The sequence below is a fragment of the Canis lupus genome, chromosome 2 (assembly GCF_011100685.1).
Source record: "Canis lupus familiaris isolate Mischka breed German Shepherd chromosome 2, alternate assembly UU_Cfam_GSD_1.0, whole genome shotgun sequence".
NCBI classification, from domain to species: Eukaryota; Metazoa; Chordata; class Mammalia; order Carnivora; family Canidae; genus Canis; species Canis lupus.
In genome coordinates, this window is record NC_049223.1 from 62797569 (window position 1) to 62819602 (window position 22034).

Below are 22034 nucleotides of genomic sequence, written 5' to 3' on the forward strand. Positions count from 1 at the left end.
GGAGAGAGGGGCTCTGGAGTCTGGCTGTGATTAGCAGCCACCTAACTAGGTGTCTGGCAGGGCAAGCTGGAAATTGAGCAAGGCTTGGTTATGCTGGCCTTACCTGATGCTGTCTGAGGGGAGCCACCAGCAGCCGGGGTGTTGGGGTGCGGGGGGGCGGGGAGGGTGTCCAAAGCTCTGCCCTGGAGTGAAGGCTCCCTCCTCCCTGTTGGCTGTGTGACTTTGACCCAACCTCTCAGTGTCTTGGTGTCCGATCACCTCACCAGGTTGCTGGGGGCACAGGTCAAATTTGCAATAGGACCTTATGAACTGTTAGCAGCTGCTTAGAAATGAAAAACAATCCTATCAACGTTTATCATGCACCTATTTGGTGCAAGAAACAGCCCTGGACTCTTGGGCATCTGACAGTGAACAAAGGAAACCACATGACCCTGTTCTCAGGGAATTTGCAGCCAGGGGATCAAGCTAAACAACAGCAAAGAAATATACAGTATGGGAAGGGGGAGATCTGAGCAGGGAAGTGATAGCATTTGCTCTGAGTTTCAAAAGGACGGGACCTAAAGGGGAAAGTTGAAGAATAAACAAATACTTGCTCCCTAGTTTTATTTGAAGGGGGTGACTCAGAGACTCTAGGTAGGGCTGTCTCTTTCAATGCATCGGAATGTATAGGTCCGGCATATGGCAAAAGGACTTAATTCCTAAAATGCCACACAGATGCCAACTTCACAGCAAATTTCAGATGTTATTTTAAATTCAGTATAAAGTGTCTCTTACGCATGTAATCTATGGTGCTTTATTCTGAAGCTCTTTTCAAAGTTCATTTAAACGTGGTATTTGTTAGGTCCAGAGGACTAGTTAATGGTGAATTAATAACCACCCTCCCCCCCCCACACACACACATATTCATTCATGGAATTTTATGGGGTGCTGTGAGGTATTGTGCTGAACCCCAAGATGACGAAGATACGGCCTTGCTCTCATGGTAGCTACAGCTGTCAGTTCTTTTGGGGTTGTGTTAGCTCCTGAACGCAGTCTGAACTTGTCTGCGGTGGTGAGGAGGGCTTTGTAACCAGCTCTGTGTTCTTCCTGCTTCTCGGGTTTCCTGAGGCTGGAGGTGGTGGAGTCATGGGTTGGGAAGGAGAGGCCCAGGCCTCGTGCAGGTAGAGGCCGGGGACAAAGAGAAACTTCTGATGTCGGAATGTTTGCATCTCCAGGCCAGGAGGGCGCCCACAGTCTGGCTTGCTGTTTTCTCTATTGCCTGCTGCTGTGAGTTCGGTGGAGAGCAAACCCCAGGGACTCGCTGATGTGGTTTCCTCTCCTTCTAGAGAAAAACCTTCCTCTTTTCTCTTTTTTCAGTATTTGCTCCAATTTGCTTTGTTTCCTGGGCATTTTCTTTGTAAGTTTTTACTTTGAACTAATTTTAGATTTATAGAGGAGTTGTAAAAGGAGAGAGTTTCCATCTAGCCCTCACCCAGCTTCCCTTAATGTTAACATCTTACACGATCACAGTGAACTATCAAAACCAGGAAATTAACGCTGGGCCAATACTATTAAGTCAATGGCAGGCCTTATGTGAATCTCATCAGCCTTTCCCCAGTGTTCCTTTTCCTCTTCCAGGATCCAGTCATTGCATTTCATTGTTATTTTTCCTTAGTCTCCTCCGATCCATGACTATGCCTGGGTTTTTCCTTGTTCCTGACCATCTTTTTTTTTTTTTTTTTTTTTAATTTTATTTATTTATGATAGTCACACAGAGAGAGAGAGAGAGGCAGAGACACAGGCAGAGGGAGAAGCAGGCTCCATGCACCGGGAGCCTGACGTGGGATTCGATCCTGGGTCTCCAGGATCGCGCCCTGGGCCAAAGGCAGGCGCCAAACCGCTACGCCACCCAGGGATCCCCTGTTCCTGACCATCTTGAAGGGCACAATCCCCCTCAAATCACTTAAAGAAAGTTAGGGCTATCCAGCCTTGCTGCTGGACGGGTAGGCTTAAGTAGGGGGACCCCCATCATCAGGACCATCAGAGCAATATTGGGGGGATTGGCTCCATTGTACAGCTTAACAATAACCCACAGCCCTCGGACCAACTATTGGCTCCATTGTAGATTTGTAAAGGGAATATGTGTAGGCACAGGGTTGGGCTCTAACACTGATGATGGGAAATGATGTCTCTCACTGTAGCATCTTTCTTCTAAGCTTGATGCTGTGATCAGCCCACTTGGTTTGAATCTGGGCAAGTTATTTCATTTTTCTAGGCTTCAGTGTCCTATGCTATGGAGTGGAGGTAGTAACAATGCAAATCTCAGGGTAGGTATGAGGAGTAAATGGGATAAGGCAGGCAAAGTATCTGATGCCATATCTGGAGTGTGAAAAATGTTTGATATATGTTAATGTTATTATTATTCTATTATTCTTATTCTTCACGTATCACTTGCCAGGCATGATGCTAAGCACTTTGCCAACACATCTCACTTTGTCCTGGTGTTCCCCTATAAGGTCTACATTTTCCAGATAAGAACTTGAGACTCACAAATGGCTTGGGACCTAATCTCTCCACCCTAACGCCCGTGTTTTTTGAAACACTGCCCTATTGCCTCACCTATAATAATGGAGATATTTCATGCATGTGTTTTAGAGCTCTATTTCATTCATGGGTTTCAATTTATCTTCAAAATGTTCTAGGGATGATATGGGACAATGACATCCCATTTGATGGATAGGGAAAATGAGGGACAGTTTTAGAAGGAAGTGAGATACTTCTCACCCATGCACATATTCTTCTGGGCCTGATCCCACTACAATCTTGAAAAGATCCTTCCAAACTCTTAATAAATGTGCACTAATTTTCACAAGGCATTTCAAAATGTCTTGTTCAGTATCATTGTAAGCCTTCAAACCCACATGGTACAGAGGATGCCTCCAGAGGGAAGGTTGCCAAGACTTCATGACAAGATCAGGGTAAAGATCTGTCTTTTCTCTCAGCCCCCAGAAAATCTCCAGCTAAAGAACCATGAAATCGTCCCATATTTGCCAATCAATGCTGTAATTTAGGATTTTTGTCTTTTCTCTTAAATTGAGACACCTCTCCCCCCCCCCCCCCAACCATGCAACCACAAAGCCCAGATCTCTTGTGGCTTTGTTTGGATTTTCTAGCTTAGAAATCCTTGCATTTCAAGAGCAAGCATTGGCCATGATTTTGATGTTTGGGAAGAGGCACTAGAGACACTTAAGGAATATAAAAGCAAACACTGGCATCTTTAATTCCCATTGAAAAGAAATCTACCCAAATGATGGATTAGGCAAGGCAAAAATCCTTTTAGTTCAAAACATATTCTTAGAGCACTGTGTATATTGGGGACCACAGACAAATGAGATTTGATTCCTGGGGACATGGGAATGATCACAGATGACACTTGCTATATGCCAGGTATGTGATCTGTGTTTTTAGCCTTATTTTGTTTCTTCATAAACCACTCTGCAACTCTACAACTCTCTTGGAGATCCAGAGATTGAATAAACAACCCAAGGTCACAGAGCAAGTAAGTACAGACCCAAGATTTGAATTCAGGTTCTTCTGAGTATATTGTATATTGTATATTGCCATGTGACCTTTAAAGATCATATAGGATCACTGTACAAGACAGGCAAACAAGCTAATTTTTGTGATGTAGTGGTTTGATTACCAATTGGGTTTCCCCTCATAATTCTGTGAGTAGACACCACAGGGAGTTTGCCAAATCTGCTTTCAGAATATGCTTCCAAGGGTCTTCCCAAGCCCCCGTTATACCCACTTCTCTTCCTCATTTTCTTGAGATGGACCTACACATGGTCTCTTATCTTTCAAAGCTAGAATGGAGAAAACAGAGAAGGAAGTGAATGAAATATCTGCTTACCAATGAAAATGTATTTAAACCAGATAAATTCAGTTCATCATTAAAAAATTTTTGAGGAGGAAGGCATCTGGCTCATAGTGGGCATTTGATACATGTGAGTTGAATGAATTAATGGGATGAGTGAATAAATTTTGAGACCTAAAGAGGTTAATAAAGTGCTTTGGGCATAAAATGGGCGATGAATCAGCTCTAGCTCTCTTTTTACACAAATGTGGAAAATGAGGTAAAAGAGTTGCTGTAAATCAGCATCACCATATGTCAAAGGAGCAAGGAGGGATCCCTGGGTGGCGCAGTGGTTTGGCGCCTGCCTTTGGCCCAGGGCACGATCCTGGAGACCCGGGATCGAATCCCACATCGGGCTCCAGGTGCATGGAGCCTGCTTCTCCCTCTGCCTGTGTCTCTGCCTCTCTCTCTCTGTGACTATCATAGAAAAACAAAACAAAACAAACAAACAAAAAAAAAAACAAAGGAGCAAGGAGTTGTACCAACATGTACACATGAAATTGCATTTTTGCCTATTACAAAAGGCTATTAATAAGACAAGAGAAATTTTAATGTTGACCCAGCTATTAAAATGGCCAAAATCCAGAAGATTGACAACACCAAATGGTGGCAAGGATGTGGAGCAACAGGAACTCTCATTCGTAGCTGGTTGGAGTATAAAATGGTACAGCTACTTCGGAAGACACTGAGTGGTTTCTTACAAACCTAACCATACTCTTACCATGTGATCCAGCAATCTTGCTCCTTGCTATTTACCCAAGGAGTTAAAAACTTATGTCCACACAGATGTTTATAGCAGCTTGATTCATAATTGCCAAAACTTGGAAGCAGTAGGTGAGTAGATAAACAGTGGTCCACCCAAACATTGCAATATTATTCAATGCTTAAAAGAAATGGGTGATCAAGCCATGAAAAGACATGGCTGATCCATAAATACCTATTACTAAGTGAAGGAAGCCAATCTAAAAAGTCTATATATGATATGATTCCAACTATACGATATTCTGAGAAAAAGGCAAAGCTTATGTAGATAGTAAAAGGATCAGTGGTTGCCAGAGTAGGAGGGGAGGAATCAATGAATAAGCAGAGCACAGAGGATTTCTAGGACAATGAAACTATTCTGTGACGCTGCAATGGTGGATACATGTCCTTACACATTTGTCCAAACACATAGAATATCCAGCACCAAGAGTAAATCCTAATGTCAACTATAGACTTGGCTTATTCTGATGAGTCACTGTAGGTTCATCAGCTCCAGTGGGGGATGTTCATCTGGGGGAGGCTGTGTATACGTGGAGGCAGGAGGTATAGGAGACATCTCTGTACCTCCCTTTCAGTTTTGCTGGGAATGTAAAACTGCTTTAAATTATAACATTTTTTTTTTAAATGAAAACAAAGACATGAAGCTAAAAGCCCTAATAGAAGGGCATTTCCTCAACTTAATAAAGAATCTCTCCCCAGACCTACAGCTAATAACATACGTCGTGGTGAGAAACTCAAAGCTTTCAGCTAAGATTAGGAACAAGACAAGGTTGTCCCCCCTTCACTATCTGTTTAAAAAGAAAGAAACAGGGAGAGAGGAACAAGGAGAGGAAGAGAAAGAATTCTAAAGCTTTGATGAAAAGATTAGAGAGGAAGGTTTGGGATTCTCACCTATTAAAACTTCCCATCTGTGTTGTCCTGTTCATCTGAAGAGACTGCCCTCATGGTCTTTTTCTAGTGCTATAATTCTGGGATCTGTAACACAGTCCCTTGGCTCCAGACAATTGCATGCAATCACAGATCAAGCTTGTTTGATGATAAACCATGAACTATTTTATATTTTCACCAAAAAAAAAAAGTTAACAAATGAGGTAATGAACATCGTGGCTCACTTATGATCACTACGTAATTAATTCATGTGAGTAAGAAAAAACACATTTAGGAGCTGCCATGTGTGGCTTTGTTTTCTATCATTTTTCATTTATTTGTCTGTGGGAGTAACGATGTATTATTTACCATCTGAAGGCCAACGAGAAAGGCTTTGCCTTGTGAGCTTAAAGCTGCCTTGTGCTTCAGGGCGTCATACTTCTACCTGGAAAGAAGATGAGCTTGAGGATCATTTCTTGTGAGTGGACAAGCTTCTCTACCTGATGGATTTGGGCCGCAGGAATTGGGCTGGGCCTTGGGGGTGCTCAGCTCTCGGTGACGATGCAGCCCGGGCTTGTCAGGTCTCCATAAAATTTTTTCAAGAGGCTAGGAAACTGGTCTTATAGGTGACATCTCCCAATTTTAAATTTTTGTCAGCTGTTGTTATCATGGAAAATATTGTTTTAAATTGTGGGATTCAAACAAGGCACGAGCATCGGCTGGGGTCTGATATCTAGGGGAAGATCAATATTGGCATAGACGAGGATCAGAGAGTGACATCTTATCTGTTGTTCACCGTTGCCAATCGATGGAGAGCCATGCAAGCCAAGCCCATGGCTCTTCCACAGAAATTCCACACCGTTGTGTGGTCTTTGGGGGGCTCTGGGGTGACGCGTGACAAATAAAGGGAGCAATGAATGTGATGTACTGGTTTTAACATCCAAAGGCAAGAATACAGACTGGAGGCCCCCTGCTCTCCCTAGGCAGCAGAAGCATTTCTTTTGGTCTATACAGGATGCCTCTCCACTCCCTAACCTTCTACGCATCCCCTGTGCTGCACAGCTGGCCAGCTGCCCACAGCTTTGCTACCTGCTGGATCCTCATGGGCATTTGAGCTGTAACCCTTTCCTTAAGCCATTACTTTCTAACATCTCAGGAAAAGAACACATGTGCAGCTGGCTGTAAGACTCTTTTGGAATGGAACAAAGAACAAGGGAGGCCCTGAGCCAGGATGCAGAAATGTAATTCTTCCACTTTCCAGTTCAAAATTCCTCTAAGGCTCTCCACCCCACTGTATAAAAACCTACAAGTCCCCAACATCTGCACATTCTGTCACTTGTTCTTTTTCTTTTTTTTTTTTTTTTTAAAGATTTATTTACTTTAGAGCAAGTGAGAGAGAGGGCATGTGCTAGTGGGATTTGGGGCCAAGGAGGAGGGAGAGAGGGAAAAGGAGAGAATCTCAAGCAGACTCCACACTGAGCACAGAGCCTGACTGGGGCTTGATCTCATGGCCTGAGCTGAAACCAAGAGTCGGACACTTAACTGACGGAGCCACCGAGGCGCCCCACACCTGGTCAAGTCTTACTTATTTCTTAGGCCCCAAGCAGGACTGACACGTTCCACTTCCAGGTTCTTATCTGAGACTGGGACTAACTCGACACCTCGATCATATTCTCATGTTTTCAATGGAGATATCTAGAACCATGACCTGCTAGAGCTAGGGGTGGTTTGTATTTTCCTTGGTCTCCTCTGGATCCAGGATATTTTGCACACAGTCAGGGATCAAAACTATTTGCCAACTAAGAAGTGACAAAGGGGAAGAATGTCTTCAAAAATGGACACATGTGTACCATTGAAAACTGCTCTGATTTTGTCATTTTGCCCTGGGCCTTTCCCCAGAGAGCACTGTGAGGAACATCCCTATTCCTTTTACTTTTTTTTTTTTTCTCATTGGACAGGCAAGAAGAAGGAGGCAAGAGGTGGTGTGACTAGAACAGTTTGGAGATTTTCTCCCTCATCCTCCATGGTGAGGATTTTCTGTCCACGCCCTCAATGGGAAATTAAAACCCAACCTCTCCTACAATGGCATGTTCAGCAAACCTTCTACTGCTGGAATCCAATTCATCAATTAAAGATCAGAGCAGCGGATCTGGATATTGTGTTCCCCCTTCAGCTGACCACTGCGGGCTGGCGGGGAGGCAGGGCCAGGGGGAGGGCAAAGAGAGGGAGCCAGAAGGGGGGAGGGAGGGAATTGGGAGGGGTGAGCTCTCCATGTGACTGTCTCCCTCCCAGCACCCCCCCTCCTCCCCCGGCTTCCAAATCGTAAATTAACAACAGTGGACCTTGTTAAGTGCAGCTTCACAAATTAATATGAAATATAGTGCTTTTTCATAAGCTTGAGAACCAGATTTAAAAGCATATTGGTGTTTGTACACAGCAGGCCGTAATGATCCATTATCCTGCAGACAGAGGAGCTTGCAGCAACACATAAAGAAGATGCAATTGGGCCATCTGCTCGGATTTCTGCAGCGTCCCCAGAGATCCGAGGGAGGAGCTGACAGTCCTCTCCATCTGCCTTTACATTATCAATTACAGTTGAATTATGCCGCGTGCTGCAGGGCTGGCAGATACGGATGGGAGACTGTGGCACCTGAAAAATATAGAAGAAAATCCATATGTTGGGAGCCAGCTGTTTATTTACAAGTCCTTGACATATTTCCTCACTTTCTCGGCTGCTGCCTTTTTTAAGGTTCCTAGAGACATTTCGGTTTAGTGTGAACTTGAGAAGAAATTAGGTGTAGCAGCATAGCACCACATGAATAATATTTCAGTTTCCTTTTTTACAGTTGAAATGTGCACGGAGCAAAAAAAAAAAAAAAAAAAAAACCATCAGGTCGAACAGATTTTAAATTATGAAAAAATAAAAAAAAGTTGGGAAAACATCTGGGGTGGCGGCCACAGCTTGTTATGTTTATAAAACATGTTGGAGCAGGCGGGGCCCGGCGCACTGTACATTTTTGGCAGCCTAGACATCACGTGTCAAACTGTAACTTTTCCGAAAAGGCAAGTGTTTGCAAAGCCCGGGGCGCGGGGAGCTAGACCGTGTGGCCGGCGCTTTCGGGGAGTCTCGGACCTACCGGGCTTCGAGGAATGCGCCCCGGGGGATGGGGAGCGAGGTTCTGTTTGGTTTTGGCTGGTCCTTTTTTGGTTTTTGTCCTTCCCCTTCCTTGGGCAGCAAGGGGCTTCCCTTGCTCCGGCCCAGGCCTCCAGGCCTTGTGGAGGACAGGTGACCTCGTCTCCACCCCGGGGCGCCCAGGCGGGGCGCCCACCTGTGGGCTCACCCAGGTCCCCACCCAGCGCCTCGAGGGCCTGGGGCAGGGGCCCGCGCTGCAGGAGGCAGGGCCCAGGGGCCCCCAGCACCCCCCCAACCCCCACCCCTGCTGCTCTGGGCCAGGCCGCTTATGAGATATCCCCAGGAGCAGAGGTCCAGGGGCCCCAAGCTTTCACCAGTCCCTGGCCCCACGGGGCCGTGCACAGGGCCTCTGGGTCTGCAGGCGAACTCCGAGATCCTAGCTAGCACTTCACACTTTTCCTTCCTTGCCTTGCACTCCGCGCACGTGTCTCACATGTGCGATCACCGACCCAGAGCTTCCTGAAGGAAGGGCTGAGCTTACGGATTTTTTGCTTCTTTCGTTGGCATTCCCTGCGAGTGTAAAATGTTGGGCCAACAAGCAAATGGATGAATGGATGAGGCCTTCGGATTTTCTGTCCGTTTAATTAAGAGGTTTATTAGCAGGAGCAAGTGCAAGGTCTAGGATCTAGGGAGCCCTGTCGTTGGCGATATGGCCATCAGTCGCCAGCTGTTTGCTCCCAAGGATACCTCCTCTCACCTGCCACTGTAGGCAAGCAGGGAGGCGCCTTTCTCTTTGTGACCTCTGGGCAGCTCCCTGGAGAAGAGAGGGCCCTGGGTGTTGTGTTCACAGCCTGTCCTGACTATGCCTTCTTTGTTCCACAGCCTCTCAGTCCCCGTGGTCTCCCAGGCTTCTCCCCGGGTCCTTCTGGGTCTTCACCACCCGTGCTCACAGCACACTCACTCACTCACTCACTCATTCACTCACTCACTCATTCACTCACTCACTGTCCCTGGAAATGAGGTCATGTGCACAGTTATCATCACGGCCCTGCAGAGTAAAAGCTGAGTGCACAAGACTTGCATACAGCAGCACTGGGACCCTATCTAGTAATTTGTGGGTACAAAATGACGATGTGGGGCTCCCTGATCAAACATGAAGAATTTCAAGGTGGTGACAGTGAAGCATGAACTAAGCACAGCGCCCTGCTGAGCAGGGCCCCCCTCCAAGCCCAGGAAGCGGGCCTCAGGGGTGCTGCCTCCACCACAACTAGTAGTGCCAGGCCCACTACTACTTCCTCCTCTTCCACCATCTTCCTCTTCCTCTGCAAGGCATTAGCATAAGAAACCCTTCCCCAGTTTCCTGTCTCTATCTTTCCCTTTGCTCCAGGTTTTTCACTCAGATACTTACTGGAGCCTCAAGATGGTCTCAACATTTTCCTTTCCCTACTTCTGACTTCCTGTCTGATTGACCTGAAATGTCTCAGGCAGCTTTTGATCCCTCCCTGGAGACTAACCTGATCGTGCCCGCCCCACAGGGTTGCTGTGTTGCTTCACTAATAATATGCATGTATACATATATTAAAACAGATTTGCAGTTTTGCACATTCTTGCAACCCTGGGGAGTGCTCCTAGAACATCAGCCATCCTCATCTTCTCCTCATCACTATAGTTGATTCGGTTACCTGCCCCGCCCAAATCCACAGGTCTGGGCAAAATATCCTTCCTTTGTTCTTTCCTGTGTCAGGATAATTATTCTCCTCCATTATTAGTTTTGATTAATTTTTTTTTTTTTTTTGCTATTTGTTCATCCAGTCATCTGTTTCTTTAGCATCATTTATTTTTTCCCAGAATTGACAAAGATGGAAAGAAGGCCATCCATTGTTTTTCGAGTATTTTGATGATTTCTCCCTCCTCTCTTCCATGTCTGTAATCTCCTTTACTCCTCATATCATACTCAGGAGAAAAGGTAGAGCAACAAGATTGCTCCGAGAGGCGCCCTTGAATTGGCTACAGCTACATGGAAGGTTAGTGGCAGCTGTGGACTCCATTTGTTGAGGCCCCAACCTCAGTGTGACTACCCTGAGAGATGGACCTTTACGGAGGTAATTAATATTAGAGAAGGTCATAAGGAAGGGGCCCCGATTCGATAGGACCTGGTGTTGTCATAAGACAGAGACATCAGACATCTCTCACTGTGCACACACAGAGGGTAGGCCATGGGAGCATCCGGAGAGAAAGCATCAGTCTGCAAGTTGGGACGATTTCTCACCAGAAACCAAATTTACTGGACTTGATTCTGAACTTGTAGAAAATAGACTTCAGTTGTTTAAGCTCCCTCGTCTGCGATATCTACTATGATAGTTCAAGTACACCGATGGAGCGGCAAAATCAGAACCTAGCCTTCCCCGCAGAGCAGTGACTTCTGAACTAGCCTATAAAGTCCTTGCGGATGGTGACTGAGACTTTTAGATCTTCTGCATCGTCTATTGACTCCAACCGAGCCTGTGAGAGAGGCAGTGGTGCACGCATGCCCAAACGGACAGAAGAAAGTCACTGATGCTTCAGCAGCTGGTATCTTTGATAACTTCTGTTTGGTTATCTGGTGCAACTCGACAAATCACCACGTAATCTGATGGCTTAAACAGCAACAGCTATGTATTTGCTCAGGATTCTGTAATGTAGGCAGGGTTCAAATGGGAGACCTCATTTTTGCTCAATGCAGCCTCAGCTGGAATGGCTCCTATGGGGCTGGAGGGTCCATTTCTTGTATGGCTTACGTCCACAGATGGCAAGTTTGGAATGCTGGCAGTCAGCAAGGAGCTCAGCTGGGGCTACCTGCTGTGTCTTGTTTCTCCCTCATGGGCCCTCTTCCCGCCTGGGCTGGTCTTCTCCCAGCATGAAGGCTAGGCTCCCAGAGGGAGCATCCTAACAGCAAGTGTACTAAGTACAGTCCCAGTGTCCAAGCCCACACCGCCCAGTACAGGAGCCTGTAGCCATGTGTGCCTACAGAGCACTCAGTACACTTAATCTGAACTAGATGTACTTTAAGTGCAAAATACACACCAAGTTTGGAAAACTTAGATCAAAAAATAAATGGAAAAAATGCCACTTGTACCTTTTTTCACTATTGATCATATTTTTGAATAATATTTTAATCTTTTGGGCTAAACTAGATACACTCTTAAAATTAACTTCATCTGTTTCTTTCACTTTTGTTTTCAATGTGACTACTTAAAATTGGAAATTACATCTGTGGCTCACATATTTGTACCGTGCTGGTCCCTGAGCTAATCAGGGCCCTGCTTGTGTCATGCTTGTTGTTTATCAGGAACCAAAGCTGGTCACATGGCCAAGCCAGACTCATCCTGGGAAGGAGTTCCACAAAGGTGTGAGCACGGGAAGGAGGGACTGATTGGGAACCAACCAAATGACACTCTACCATAACTTTCAAGGTTTCCATTTTGTTCAATTTTAAAACAATAGAATGCATTTTTGTAAAAAGACTCGGTACAGAAAAACTCTATAAAAAGTCAGAAAAAAACTTCAACTTCGTACGTAATAGTATATGGTATTTTGGATATTTAAGTAGTGACCATGCAAGTATTAACCCCCTATGTATGTAAAGCACCAGGTGTTGGAAAAAGGAGTAAAAGGTTCACAAGTGGCTTAAAAGTTGAGAAATTCAAAACAAATTTCTGGAATAGAAGAATGGACAATACAAAGTGTGCCATATGAAGACCTAGTTGTGTGTTACAAAATACATGCCACATGGTCTACTTGCTTATCCGTTGTGTCTCCAATTAGATTGTGTGTGTGTGTGTGTGTGTGTGTGTGTTGTGTGTGTTTCCATCTAGGGTTCCTGAGATTGTTTTTTTTTTAGATTTATTTATTTATTTATTTTTTTGAGAGAGAGAGAGAGAGAGCATTCCCATGCATGAGTTGGGAGAGGGTTAGAGGGTGAGGGAGAGAGAATCTCAAGCAAACCCACCACTGAGCATGGAGCCTGACACAGGCTCAATTCCAGAAGCCTAAGATCATGACTGAGCCCAAATCAAGTCGGACACTTAAATGACTGAGCCACCCAGGTGTCCCTAGGGTTCCTGAGATAGTAAGGGGATTGGAAGTAGAAGCAGCTTAGGAATGTTCGATATTATAATTTAACAAGTTCACTTTCTGTGCGTTTCTAGTGGAGAACTTGTGCCGAGGGTGTCTCATGGGTTTTCACAGGAGATGGAGAAAGAAGAGCAATGATATCAAGGGTATTTCTGGAAGAAGAGGTCCTTACAGGTGAGGTGGGGTTCAGTCCCTGTAGAGAGTTCAGAGGATGCTAAGACTTTTCCAGTATCATGTCACATGGGCAGACAGAGCTTGTGAGACTGCTTCACCCTCAAGCATCTTGGGGGTGGGTGGCAGTGAGGTGAGCTTCATATATTTGGTCTCAGTAGCAGAGGCTTGAGTTATGATGTCTACACAGGGAGGGGAGATGGCTGCAGTTGTTTTCTAGGGCTGCCGTAATGCAGCCCCACATGCTCGGTAGCACAAATGACAGAAATTCATTTTCTTACAGTTCCAGAGCCTGGAAGTTCCGTGGCAGGGTTGGCTTCTCCCTGGCTTGTAGATGCCATCCTTTCCCTGTGCCCTCACATGGTCTTCCCTCTGCCACGACCATGTCCTAATCTCTCTCTCTTTTAAAGACACCACCGGTCGGGATCAGACTCAGGCCCATCCTAACACCATCACCTGAACCGCTTCTTTGAAGGTCACATTCTAAGGTACTAGAATGTACCTCACCTCAACAGGTGAGTTTTCAACATTTTTGAGGAATTTTGAGGAATTTTCAACATTCTGAGGAATAATTTGCCAATAGCAAATTATTTTGGGTTGAGCCCTCTCTCTGACAGAATGGTTCTTGTTGTCCAAAAGCATAAAAAATCTGGTTGAAAAGTAGAAATGGATATAATAGTCCAGATGCATTACAAAGTTGCCTGTTTCTTCCTTTCTGAGGTCATCCATCTGTGGCGAAATGAGACCAAGAGGCAGAGGTGCATAATTAAGAGGAAAACTGAGAGTTTTCAGTAAGTATTGCTGCTTGTATCCACAGGGGCACACATACACTCAGAGGGCCCTTTCTGACACTTCTGTTTGCCCTTGCTCGGGTCAGCAGCAATGCCTTAATTAAAATAACACAGCCCTGGGGCTTCAGACAGAAGAGCCTTCTCTGAGAAACCAGGACAGCACTGGGCTGTGGACCCCAATATCCCAAATCCTACAGCCAGGAAAGTCAAGGTTTAAGTCCTAACCACATGAGAACCCCAAACTCTGTTCAGTGCCTAGAGCTTTGCATATTTTAGGTGATTACTACTTATTGTGGACTCACTGCTAAAACGCCCAAAACACTCTAGCCTATTATGTACCGAAGCTGGAAGAGTTTCCTCTGACTCTTTATAGCGCTTTTTATATCAGGTCATTTTACATAATTGCATTATATGTTTTTGAAACTGAGCAGAACGGAAGCATTGGAAGATGTGATATAACACTAACGATGCCTTGACTTGATGAAGACAGAGGGAAGAGCATCCCAGAGAGAAGGAACAGCATGTGCAAAATTGGGGAGGAAACAGGGTGAATTCCAAGGATGGAGAGTTGCCCATTGGGACCCCATCAGACAGTGAGGAGGTGTGTACTGGGCGATGTGGTCTGGGGCTTGAAGAATATGTCATTTGGGGATGGACAGAATCACAGAATCTTCCATCTCTGTCCTCAAGGTGGGCTGTGTGTTTTCTTTCGCTGTGTGGTTTTTTTGTCCCTACGGCCCCATGTCAGAAATTTTCAAGGATTCCGATGAGTGAGTGGCATCTCCATGTCTCAGAACTCACCTTTTCTCCTTAATCCCCAGCCCTCAGGACAAGGGAACTTTCTAGCAGGTGGTTGCCAAAAATATTTATTGCTTGACTACCATGGCTGCACCCTAACTTCCTGCCTACACACTTTCAGGAACCTCTCCTAGTGCTGCAATGGGGGCGCCTCCCCTGCCCTCTGATAACAGCCCGTGTGACAGCAACAGCTCCACTTGACATCTCCCATTTTCTATTTCTGTCTCTGGCTCCCCTTCCCTTCCCAGAAATCTTAGCCATTAGGTTGCTTGAAGATGTCCCAACTGATCAAGCCTGAGGAAGTCCTACTCATGTCTGCACAGAGAGTCTTAAGCTTGGGAACTGACCATCCCATCCTTCCAGATACTTAGGCAGGAAAAAAATGGAGCCAACTCACTCATGAATTAAAGCAGTTCTTTGTCACTTTTGTACTTGCCCCTTCTTTTGCCTGGGATGCCTCTTACCCAAATATCTTTATAGGCCCGTTCCTCACTTCCTTCCCATATCTACTCAAATATCAGAGAGGGCTTCTCTGGCCACCCTGGAATAAAGCCATGCTTCATTGATGGTCTTCTTTACCCTAACTTCTTCATATTTTTCCTTAGCCTGCTCTCATGGGTTTTGGAAAGTTAATGTCCTCTGATGTTGCTCAAGTCATAATTCACCCACTATCTACTCATTGTATAAATATTTTTTGAGCACCTACTATGTGGCAAGGACAATGCTATGTTGTGCTGATAAAGGGAGGAACGCAAGGGAGACTTCTACTCTCATTCTAGTCTGACACAACGAACAAAGTAGTGAATAAATCCATTCAATCATCTTACTATGGAAATGGGGGTGGGGGGGACCTGTTGAGGACTGCCTTCACTTGAGTGGTGAAAAGAAGGCTTTTGTGAGGAAAAAGATTAGATGGAGAAAGTTGCACCAGCCTCTGCTCGGCCAGCTTCCAGCTCTCACTTCTCTCACTCTAATTCAAGATCGGAGTGGGCAGGGAACAGGTGCTGTGGCATCCCTGCCATCAACCTGTCTTCCTCCCTATTCCACTTTCACCTTCCACCAGTTCCAAGAGAAGCACTTCTGTGCATGAATGTTGTTGATGGGTATGATAGGTGGTTTGGGGATGAGGGGTTGGGAAGAAGACCGGCTCATTCTCATTTGCAGAGTTGAAGCCCTGGCCTAGCCATGTGCCTGTGACGTTTCAGAACAGTTCACCCCACCTGGGGACTGCTTACCCAAGCCTAAGTTGGCAGTCCTTTTAATCTCATGAAGCTCCAAGTCTTTTCAAGGTATAAAACAGTGACCTTTTCAAAATGCAAATCTGATCATACCACCCCCCTGCCCTCGTTGAAAGCCTTACAGTGACTTGGGATAAAAGCCACTTCTGTACCATGAGTTAAGAACCACATGTGGTCTGGCACCAGCTCCTCCAACCCCGTTTCCTATTGCCACCACACTGGGTCACACTGGGCACCTTTCAATCCTTTGGATTCATCCTGCTTCCTCCTTTTTGCACATGCTGTTCCTTCTTTTTGGAATGTTTTCCCCTCTATCTTAACCAAATTAACTCATCCTTAATATTTAACTCAAATGTTTTATTTCTTTAGGGAAGCCTCTCTATGGCCCCTTGCATTTTTCTTTTATAGCATGTGCCTTGGTTGTAACACCATATTGATCTGTTTGACACCCGATTCATGTCACCTCCCCCAGTAGAGAGTAAGCTCTCTGAGGTCTGGCACTGTGATCATTTCTGCAGCCCGCTGTATGCCCAACCTTAGCACGAGGCCTGCAACGTAGCAGGTACTTGTTAATGTTTGTTGAATAAGTGAACGACTGAATGAATGGAAAAAAAAAATCTTTCTTTGTGCTCTCCTTCAGGCATAAACAAGATCACTAACAGTTGTTGGATTTTTCCAACGGGCAGTCCCTGTCCAGGCACACAGTCCCCTACATAGAAAATATTGGGCCACTGATCTAAGAAGCAGTCCCTTCTTCTTGCAAATTATTTGTTGCTTTTTCTGGAGACAGTCCCGCCCTAGAGACAGTAGTGTTCATGTTGGAGGTGGGTGAGGAGGGGGTGTCTGGAGAAGAACACTCCAAGTGAGCTGACCTGTCTCTCTGTATTCCGGTTTTGTGTGTGAGTGCTCATGTGCACCCTGTATATGTACAGAGGCTACTTCTATATTTATTTGCCCATCTTCTTCTCCTATTCTTTCCTTCTCAACCCAAGTTATAGTTTCTTCCAATGGTTGTTGGTATAAACGGAAAAATGGTTAGGGTCATAAATATGATGCAGTGGGGAGTAACTGGCATAGGTTTGGGGGATGACTGGCCCTCCCTCCTCCTCTATAATTTATTGTTTTTCTTCTGTAGGAAGCCAAATGATATTTCTCTAATTAACAGACACAGGCAACTATCATATAAATCAACCTCACAGCCTTTTTAGTGATGCAATCACTTTATGATCAGGGGATATAAATTAAACATCACAAACACATCTCAAGCAGCAAAGCATAATGGGAGTAAGAGAGAGGGGCTTTCTGACTCTGGGGATTGTGGACACTGAGAGGGATCTTCACTGTCTGGAAGCTACACCCAACATCACTGTAGGATAAGGTCTACCACACCCATGGACAGGGACATCATACATTCATGTCCTTTCTGTTGTATGTTGCCTGTAGGTGTGACTGCATATATATGCGCAGAGAGCCTAGGACCTGGCTGGAAGTCTCAGCCTTGGTACCTAATCCCCATGTGACCTTTGGGAAGTCACTTGCTTCTGTGAGCTCTGTTTTACCGTCTGTCAATTGAAGATAATCATAGTACTTCATAGCATGATTGTGGGCACTGATGCATTATGCACGCGAGGCACAGGATAGTGTCAGACACGTAACTTTAATTCATTTGAACTCTTATGACTATGCGTATCATTGTATTATCCCCAGCCTCACATTCTGTGTCTCCCCATCTTAGTGGACATAGTCATTTAAGATGCTGATCTCTGGGCCACAGACCCCGAAGTCTGATTCCACAACCTGGGCCAGAGCATAGGACTCTGCATTTTCACAATCTCCTTGATGCTTCTGATGTTGGCGACCTGTGAGTCACACACTATCCTATGGTATGCATGAAAAATTGAGGCTTTTATTAAATACCTAAGTAGTTCAGCCTAAATGCTACCCACTAGGAGTAAGACAGCACCAAAAAACATCCAGAAAGCAGATTTAAACTTATTTTTATAGTTCCTTCTAGGAGGCCTTCTCTGGGTGGAATGGCTTCACTGGAGGCACAATCCTTTCTTCCTCCCTCTCTCAGAGCTAGATTCCTGTGAGTGTGGAGCAAGGCTGGGAGATGAGGCCCCATCTGGCGATAAGGGAGGCAGGGATTGAGCTACAATGAATCCTTTCTACACACACACCCTTGGGTATGCTCCCTACTTCTCCACTGCTTTTTCTTTCCCCAGACTTGGTAGTTTCCTTTACTAGTTCCTCCCAACACAGAAACTTGGGGAGGGGCTGCTATGTTACAGTTTATAAAACACCTATATGTTCATGATCTCATGGAGAATTTCTGATCCTGTGAGACTAGCAGCAAAGAGAGATTATTATCCCCATTTAGCAGATGAGAAGACTGAGGTTCAGAAATAAAAGGATTTTCCTGAGGTCACACAGTTCTTAAGAGATAAATAAGTCTTGATTCCAGGAGTTTTCGTCTTAAATCTACTATCATGTTTGGCAGTGTAACGTAGAGGCTTTGGTCTATTTCCTTGCTTAGAAACAAATGGTTGTGGTGTATGTAGAATCATGTACAGACAATCATATTTTGAGATGAAGCACATGTGTATCTGTGTCAGTGTATCTGTGTCCTGGGGGAGTGGTGTAGAGCCCCCTTTATAGCTCCTCATTCCTTTCCCCTGCATCTTCTGGGAGCCCCAGGACTATCCCACTCACCCCAACCTCAGTGACTCAGCTAAGTTTTCCATGTCCAACTAAAAGAACATGGTCTTGAGACCATTTCTGTCATTTGAAGCATGTTCAGTAGCAATCATCTCTAGAAGTCATGGAACATTTCATGGAACATCATGACATTTTAGGTGAAAGGATTATGTGTTTGAGGACACATGGGGCATTTCCTTCTCCCCTTTGGCCCTCCATTCAGTCATCTAAGGCATTTCTGTGGTTGCTGCTCAAGGGAAGGATGGCCCAACGACAATGGAGAGAGAAAGGAAGACTCCTGTATTGGCTTTTGCATTCCCAAAGTCTGGGGGGAAGATCCACAAGCATCATTTGAGCATAGATCTGGGAAAAGCTTAATAATAAGGAATCAAAGAAAGCCCTAAACTTTAGAAGGGAAAAGATGAAAAGGAAGTAAAGAGGGAAAGAGCTTGAGGGTTTGTGGAGTAGGTTCTGAATGGACGGAGTACGTGGGCAGAGCAGAGCCAGCATCCAGAGGCTCCTCAGCCTCTGCCAAAGCATCCTCTGAAGAGGTCTTGCTTGTGGTTTGCTCTTGGGAGATGAATGGGGGTCTCTTCTGTATCTGCAGCAGCCCAGCCACCACTCAGCTGAGCATAGCACAGAGCCTGCCCAGGGGATCTATAGTGGCCACCCTTCCCATTGGATGAGCCCCTTGGACTCAGTCAGGATGCTATGGGTGACTGGCCCCAAGACTGAACTCAGACCCCATCCAACTCTATACCATGCGACCAACCCGTATTTCAATACAGTGGGATACTTGCATACATCTGAGGCAGAAGTCATGCATCCTGGACATCCACAGGGTGTGGTAGTGGGTTTTGTTTCTTTTTGAGTTTTCTTTCTTTTTTTTTTTTTCTTATGAGTGATTTTTTAAGGGACAGTTTTAGGTTCACAGAAAAACTGAAAAAAGAATGCAGGTATTTCCCATATATACCCCACCCCCAGACATGCTTAGTCTTTCTCATCAACATTGCCCTGGTGGGACATTTGTTACAACTGGTGAAACTACGTTGACACATCATTATCATCCAGAGTCCATCGTTTACATTGGAGTTCACTCCTGGTGTTGGGCATTCTATGAGTTTGGACAAATGCATAAGGACAGGCATCCATCATTTTAGTGTCATACAAAGTATTTTCACTGCCATAAGAATCCTCTGTGCTCTGCTTGTTCATCTGTCTCTGCCCCTAACCCCTGACAACAACTGATCTTTTACTGTCTCCATAGTTGTGTCTTTTCCAGAATGTCAAATAGTTGGAATGACATAGTACCTAGACCTTTCAGATTGGTTTCTTTCACATAACAATATATATTTAAGGTTCCTCCCTGTGTTTTCATGGCTTGATAATTCTAGTGCTGAAAAATACCCCATTGTATATATGTACCACAGCTTATTTATCCCTTAAGCTACTGCAGGATATTTTGATTGCTTCCTAGTTTTGGCAGTCACAAATCCAGCTGCTGTAAATATCATGTACAGGTTGTATGGACATCAGTTCTCAACTGCTTTGGGTGAATATCAAGAAGCAAGATTGCTGGGGTGTATAGCAAGACCATCTTTAGTTTTGCAAGAAACCTCCTAGCTGTCTTTCAAAGTGGCTGTACCATTTTACACTCCAACCAGCTATGACTGAGACTTCCTGTTGTTTTACATCCTTGCCAGCATTTGGTGTTGTCAGCCTTCTGGCTTTGGGTCATTCTAATAGGTTTGTAGTAGTATCTCACTGTTGTGGAGTGGTGTTAGAAAGAAAACCCTCAGCATCAGTACTTTAGTGGGACCAGTTGAGCCATCTCAGAGATCTCCTCTTTCCTCAAAGCCAAGATGGTGGCCAATTAACCTGTGTTACACGTATATGCCTGGGGAATGAGGCCATGCAATCATGCACCACATCAGATACTATTTTATGTATATTTGAATATAAGCACATGAATACAGTGCCTATAGTTTAAAAAAATTATGGGAGGACAAACTTTAAGTGAGAAAATCTATCAACTCTTTTTCATGAATGCATTTATGGATTGGTATAGTATCCATTGGCTGCAAATCTGCAAAGTAGAGCTAGTATTTGATTACAGTAGTAAGATCCATGGCTTGGCTTGGGGCGCATCAGTTTCCAGGTGACTGTGTTCTAAGAATCCCTACTCTTTTTCTCTGGAGTAATATCCAGTTTGCTGGCAGGCAGTCCTGATGCCTGACACCCGGGCTTCAGAGTGGTGACAAAAGCCAGGGTAAGTGTGGGCCATGGCCGTGTCCTTTCCACAATGTAGCACTTTTAAAGTCACAGGAAATATACACTGTCCTAATTACCTTGTTTTTCTTAAATGTGAGCTACAATCCATGAGGCCAGTCTGTCATTTTGCTGCTCCCAAATGATTCAGCTGGAATCCAAAGCTTTTAAAAATCTTCTCAAGGAATCTTGAGATAACATGGCTGCCAAATTTCTGCTTTTACAACCGTGTCTTTTGTCCCCCCCCCCTGCTATTCTGAACTCTGAGCTCCATCCTGTGTCAGCAGTCTTCCTGTTAAGGCCCTATTGATCTGGAGACGAATGAACTTATTTTTTCTTTTCAAGGTATGAAAGTACACGTGGCCCTGGCACTTAACTCGATGGTGGGAGGAAGTCGGCTTCCAGCCCCCCCTTCGCCCACCATGTCTAATTAACATGGAGTCTACCTTCTTTGATGAGTTCATAAGTGTTTCACAGACAGGCGGGATGTAGCAACTTTGCAAGACACTGTTTAAAGATCTTCGACATCTGAGAAAGCCACAAAATCCAATAATCCTACTTTCAGAACTCCAGGGTGTCCACTGAGATCAATCTCATATCTAAACATCACATAAAGAGAGTGCATTGCATTATAGACTGGTTTCTATTGAACACCACCTAAGAAACAGCATTAGACAGTTTTGAAAAAAAAAAAATGGAGTCTATACCAGAGGGAATGGACAAGGTTGTCAAATTCTGGAAAATTTTCCCCTTGATTAAAGCTGCACTTTCAAAATCGTTACATTATTAACAAAAGTCAGCTTAGCTCCAATTTATCTTTCGGACAATTTCTTGATGGATTAAATATGGGGAATAAACTGGGGCTTTTATATTCTTCTTCAGACACAAACAGACCTGTTATGAATTCTTTCCTTGGTAACTGTAGTCATGCCTGCACAAGGTCCTGTGGACGGGGTTGTGGGTGTTGAAGGTTGTTTATTCTTGGTCACGGGCACCTAGTCCTGTGACCGTTCTGGCATGTGCCCCTCAATGCAAGGTGTATCTGGTGTTTGTAAGGACACAGGACCCAAGCACCAGAAAAAGGAGCGTTGGATTCAGATGTGTGCAGAGCTTCCTTTACTGACGCTGAAGGGAGTAGTGAAATCCTATAGCCGCGTTCTTTCCTGAAAAATGATAGCATTGAGACATACTTTCCATTTTTCCTTGGGAGAGAAATAGATTCACTTAGTTTAACCTATTTTATTTAATTTTCTCAGTGTTGGGTTTTTTGTTTTTCATTGTTAATATTTCCAACCCTGTAC

At 44.8% G+C, this 22034-nt stretch overlaps 1 long non-coding RNA gene across 3 annotated transcripts in view; it reads left to right on the plus strand.

Moving 5' to 3' along the window:
* LOC111092856 overlaps positions 1-21386 on the plus strand; it is a 134761-nt gene extending 113375 nt beyond the window's left edge. For 2 of the 3 annotated variants that reach the window (XR_005355787.1, XR_005355789.1), the window contains exons 4-8: positions 12845-12944; positions 13352-13456; positions 13662-13732; positions 14164-14333; positions 14779-14957. This is a non-coding gene — a long non-coding RNA (uncharacterized LOC111092856). Of the gene's footprint in view, positions 1-12844; positions 12945-13351; positions 13457-13661; positions 13733-14163; positions 14334-14778; positions 14958-21078 lie in introns of those variants that run through there. The other variant, XR_005355788.1, reaches the window with a different exon arrangement.
* Positions 21387-22034: the final 648 nt, after the last annotated feature.